The following is a 6,484-nucleotide window of genomic DNA, read 5'->3' as shown; positions in this document are numbered from 1 at the left end:
AATACTAATCCTGTGAAAAATGATGCAGTTAGAAGATGAATTTTTCATTAAAAAACTATGCAAATTTGACTCATTATTAATTGTGCTAGGCATAACATTTTTCCTAAGTATAATGGAGAAGAATAATATCTACCATGGGGTGTTATAAATTTTAAATAAAACTTAAATTCTGAAAGAACTTTGAGGTTGCAAAATGTTACATGGAGGTAATATTGCATTTTGTGCCCTCATGAAAAAAGACACTTAAAAATACAGATAATTGAAATTATCACCCAGGCATATTTTCATAAAGTTTCATTTCTCACTTCACTGCAAACATCTTTTTTATAAAGCAGTTTCCATAAAATATGTTGCTATAAGTGACAGCCCACTAAATTAATTAGTGAAATTTTGACTTATAGTTTTTAAATCTGTCTGCTATATTTCCCAAGGTGTGATAATGGTAATAATAGTCCAGATCATGAACATTAAAATAAATATAATTTATTTTAAAATAATTTAACTTAATCAAATGTCAATTGTGTATTCAAAAAATGGATTAATCCTTAGTACTTCTGTCTTAAATCACATTATTTAAGCATATTAAAACTATATTATCTGATTAAACAGGTGAAAAAAAATCAACGTTAGAAAAGCAAACAGGAAAGTGATGTGTATATATTTTCTTTCTTTGATATACCCATAGATCTGCAGTAAATGCAAAAGCTATTGAATAAATGATCACAAAATAATAGCAAGAGGACATATAATGCAGTTCTTGTGCTATTTTACATTTTAAGAAGACAATCTATGGTTTATATCTTAGCTTTATATACATTCTAGGCAGTTTATATAAGACGCTGAATATGCTCATTTTATTTTTCTTGTGTCTCCACCTAATCCATTAAAGAAAACATGAACTGGCATCTTTGGAGGGATGTGATTATAAGGAGTAATCTGAGAACTAACACCAACATCTGTCAGCTTTTCTGCTTTCTGCAGGCTGGAAGCAACTGCACACACCCTAGTGTCCCAAAGGGCATCCAAAACAGGCTTGAGAGACATAGAAACAGTTGGTTCTTCATTCTGAGTTTACTTTCCAAGTTCAGAATCCTTATTAGAAAAGAAAGAAAGAAACAAACAAAACAAAACAAAACAAACAAAAAAAAAGAGGCCTAGGCAAACAGATGTTCAATTAAGTGGGAAAAAAAAACGATAACAGACACACCCATGAATCCAAATGGATATTTATCAGAAAGCAAAGTAAATATTTTTGTCTCTATATTGTTCCTTTTTAATATAATATTCCAGCCAAACATTAACATTTTAGTCAAATTGCACAGAAAACTATTTTTATTGTGATATAATATAATAATCTAAAGATATTAAACTTTAAATAATTGTTAGAGAATATAATTACAAGAAATCACATATTTTCAGCTTAATTTACTATAAAAAAGTTGCTGAATATGTTCAAATTCGCTAACATTTATGTGATTTTATTAACCTACCAAAAATGGTTAGAAATTATTGTTATATTTATCCTCTCTTCCTCGAAGGGCTCATGAGAAAACATCATGTTTTCATGAAGCTTCCTAAAATATACTTTCTCTTTAGCAATTGCACAGCACTATTTCCAAGGTTGTGTTTGAAATCTCTTCAACCAAATATTCTCTTTTTGGTTAATTTGGGAGATGGTCTACATTATATCTCCTTTTGAACATTGACAATAAAGTTCGAGTTATTCAATTCTGAAATAAAATGCAGAAAAAATTGTTTTAAAAAATTTGTTTAATTTTATTTTATTTTAGTATATTTTATTTTAGTTTAGAGTTTGGTTTAGAGTCTTTTTCTTTCAATTTCTATTTTTTTAATATATTTTAAGTTGGGGTAAATATGCAGTTCTTGCAGATTGTTACATAGGTATATGCATGCCCTGGTAGTTTGCTGCCTCCATCCCCCATCACCTACGTTAGGTATTTCTCCTAATGTAATCCCTCCCCAATCTCTTCAACCCCCTGCTATTCCTCCCATAACCCTCTACTCTGCAACAGACCCCAGAGTGTGATGTTCCCCTTCCTGTGCCCATGTGTTCTCACTGTTCAACACCCACTTATGAGTGAGAACATGGGGTGTTTGGTATTCTGTTCTTGTGTCAGTTTGTTGAGAATGATGGTTTCTGGATTTATCCATGTCCCTGCAAAGGACATGAACTCATCCTTTTTTCTGGCTGCATAGTATTCCATGGTATATATTATTTTTAAGTTTTTAATTAATAAATTAAATTAGGCCTTATTGTGTACAACTTCTTTATAGCTACTGATATGTTGGGCCTTAAAGTCAATTTTCCTGGTATTACTTTGAATCAGATTATCTGTGTTAATTTTTGCATGATGTAAATTAATTTACAACTTATAAAAAAACCCAGGTTTTACATTTTAGGCACATATTTTGTAACTTACACAATATTGACTTTTAAAATGTAAACATAAACTATTTTTAATTAACAATTTTATACTTGTGCACTTTTTTGATAACTGTACTGTTTAAATTCTGCTCTTTCATATTATTTGCACAATATTTATCTATTTATCTTTTTCTTAAATGTATCTTAAATTTATAACTTATTTTTAATAAAGATTCTTAGAAATGTTTTTGTGCTAAAGACAAAAGGAAATTTTTATTGTTGCATTTCAAAATAATCCCAACGGTTTATATTTTGTTCATTTCAGAATATACATATATAAATTTAAAATTAGAACTCTTCCTCTTCAATTATGCCTAGAAAAATATCTAATAGTGTTTATTGACCATTCCTGAATACCTACTTTCTCTAGTTTTTATTTCTGTAACAGTGTTTGTCTATGATTTGCTGGAAGCCATATGACTGTACATGTTTTGCCTTTCAGTAAATAGAATTTAATTTGTTGGTAAGTGATTTAGAACTAGAATGAAAAGTGCATACAGTGTTTAATTAAGTACATTTGGAAGAGATAACTAATGTGGGTTAAACTGGCTATTACAGAAACATAGAAGTTAACCTTATACACATTTTCACATTCTAGAAAGTAATGCATCATTTTTTTCTCAATTAAAAAGATTATCATAAGTCAAAAATTTTTCAAAAAATTCTTTAAAGGGTAGGATAAAAATGAAAAGCTCTCATTGGAAAATTGTATTTGCATAATTACTGTAAAATGCCAATTTTACACACAAACAAATAGAAACCAGAAGTGCTTCAAAATCTCATTTGAATAATGCATGCATATGTATTGGTTCTGCATGGCTAATCCAACAGCCACATCAGCGAAAATATTTACCTTGTAATGTCAACACTAGAGATAACAATTATCAATATGAAAGAGAAGGCCCTAGTATAAAATACATATTATCATCAAACAAATCTAACTTTGTTATTAAGAAAAATAATAGATTTGTAACATATTTCCAAAGCAAAAACTTACATAGGTATCAGGAGCCTATTAATTTTTAAAAATATACATAATGCCTAATTTTTGACATTGAAGTTAGGTAAAGACATATATATTTAACTAATTAAATGATTTTAGTAAGATATGATATTCCTAGAACAAAATAGCTAGATTATAATTTTTTTTTGATGAGTTTGTCAGTTGCAGAAAACTGTGTTACTACCACGTTCAACAAGATTTAGAATAATTTTGTAAACCTTCTAGTCAAGTAGACATAATTCATTTTGGCTGTCCTTGGAATTTAGATAAATGAATTTATACAATATGTATTGTTTTGGAGTATCACACCTTTTCACTCATAGATTTGAGATTCATCTATGTTGTTGCATGTATTAGCTTTTTGCTCCAATTGTACAAATAAAATTTATTGAATAAACAAACATTTATTTATTCTGCAGTTAATATAATTGTGGGCTGTTTGTGGCTTTGGGTTTAGATTATTTTGTGTATCTTTGTGTCTCTTTCAACTTTCCAAGAGATAAGTATATATAAGAAATCTATTATGTGTAAATTATTTTTTCATGTTACAATATATAGTATTTTTCAAATATCTGGCTTACTTCATGCCACAGGCCCCTTTCCATCACTCAGATGAATTTTTAAATCTCATTTTTATTACTTATTTTGTTATTTTGTTTACCATATTGATTTCCATGCACTTGTTTAGAGATGGTTTCATCGTCACATAAGTTGCAAAAAGCTCTCAACTTCATTAATTTCTCAATCCTAGATTACTACATGCTATGGTTTGAATGTTGTCTCCTTCCAAACTCATTTTGAAATTTAATTGCCATTGTGACAGTATTAAGAGGTAGGACATTTAAGACGTGATTAGGCCATGAACACTTCACACTTTTGGGTGGGATTGGTACTGTTATGAAAAGGTGACTTTAGTTCACCCTCCTCTTGTTCTCTTTCTTTCTACCTTACTCTCTCTTTATCCTTCTTTTATGGGATGATGCAGCAAAAGGCCCTTGCCAGATGATGACCCCTTGATTTGAACTTTACACTTCCAGAATTGTAAGCCAATAAAGTTCTATTCTTTGTAATAAATCAGTCTGTGGTATTCTGTTATAGCAAGACAAAACAGATTGAGATAATAATTTGGTACTGAGGAGTAGGGCTGTTACTATAACAAATACTTACAAATGTGAAAGCAACTTTGAAATGGATAGTGGGTAGAAGCTAAAAGAATTTGGAAGAGTAGGCTAGAAAAAGCCTATATTTCTATAAACAACATTAAGAGCAATTCTGGAGGGGGCTCAGAAGAGAAGAACTTTAAGGGAAGTGGAACTTCTTAAGGATTACTTACGTTGTGATCAAATGTTAGAAGAAATATAAGCAGTCAAGGCAATTCTGATGAAGACTCAGATGGAAATAAAAACAAGATACTGGAAACTGGAGTGAAGACTATTCTTGTTACAAAGTGGCAAAGAACTTGGCTGAATTGTGCCCATGCCAGAGGGCTTTGTGAAAGGCAGAATTTAAGAGTAATGCACTAGGATGTCTGGTGGAAGGAATATCTGAGCAGAAAAGCATTCAGGATGATGTGTAGCTTCTTTTAACTGCATATAGAAAATAGGAAAATAGCTCAAGCCTGTAATCCCAGCACTTTGGGAGGCCGAGGTGGCTGGATCATGAGGTCAAGAGATCGAGACATCCTGGCCAACATGGTGAAACCCTGTCTCTACTAAAAATACAAAAAAAAATTAGCTGGGCGTGGTGGCTTGCATCTGTAGTCCCAGCTACCCGGGAGGCTGAGGCAGGAGAATTGCTTGAATCCAGGAGGCGGACGTTGCAGTGAGGTGAGATCGCACCGCTGCACTCCAGCCTGGCGCCTGGAGATAGAGCAAGGCTCTGTCTCAAAAAAAAAATAAAATAAAATAAAAGAAGAAAAAAAAAAAAGAAAAGAAAATGGGAAAATAAATGCCTACAAGGAAAACAGGATTTAGGGAATTGAAGTATTCTTAGTCTGGTGATGTGACAGAAAATAAAAGACCACCGCGCCGCCTGTAGTTCCAGCTACTCGGGAGGCTGAGGCAGGAGAATTGCTTGAACCCAGGAGGCAGAGGTTGCAGCGAGGCGAGATCGCGCCATTGCACTCCAGCCTTGGTAACAAGAGCGAAACTTGGTAACAAGATCATTTCAGAAGAAACCAAGGTTGTGGCCAAGTGACCTATTTGATTAGTATGAATAGAACAAAGGGAGAGGCTATTTATCAGGACAATGGGAGAATGGCCGTAAAGACACTGTGGAGCTTACAAGTGTGACCCCTCCCATCATAGGCCCAGAGTGTCAAGGCCTGACTGAAGGAAACACATCAAAAGAGAGGTCTCCGGTGCTCTCAGGAACTTGAGGCTTACTGCCCAGGGCCAACTCAAGTCTCAGTTTCCTCCATTCTCTTGCAGTGCTCCTCAGCTGCCCCAGGCACATCTCAGGCCTGCCAGGATCAGCACACACAGCCGAGGATCACCCCACTTCTCCAGAAGGTGCAAGCAGCAAATCTTGGTGGCATCAAAGTGGTGTTGTCTGAAGGTGTGCAAAATACACAAGCTGTGAGGGGCATGGCTGCCTTCACCTAGATTTCAAAACATATTGCTAACAGCCTTTTGGCTGGGAAAAGACTTGTTATAAAGGCAGAGCCACTGCAAAAACTCTTATTGGAGAACTATCTAGCAAAACTTTTGGGTTGGATCTGTACAGAGCACCCCAGGGGGCTGAGTAAAGTTGCTGGAATGAGACTTCCCTTGAGACACCAGAAATATAGAGCCACCAGCATTCAATTCCAGCCTGGGAGAGTTGTCGGCACCTGCCTTTAGTGTGTGAGAGCTGCGGACATGGGCTCTGCTTGGCAAGTTATAGTGACTGGGCTTCCTTAGGTCTTGTGGACCCCAATTCTGCCCCACTGTGTTCAGAGGGTGGGACACGGAGTCAAAAAGTGTTGTCCTCCAGCCTTAAGATTTAATCTCGTTCTCCCTGTTAGGCTTTGTAATTACTTAGAGTAAGCTACTGTT

Source organism: Cebus imitator, unplaced genomic scaffold, assembly GCF_001604975.1.
Source record: "Cebus imitator isolate Cc_AM_T3 unplaced genomic scaffold, Cebus_imitator-1.0 Scaffold395, whole genome shotgun sequence".
NCBI classification, from domain to species: Eukaryota; Metazoa; Chordata; class Mammalia; order Primates; family Cebidae; genus Cebus; species Cebus imitator.
This window is presented reverse-complemented; position numbering follows the sequence as displayed.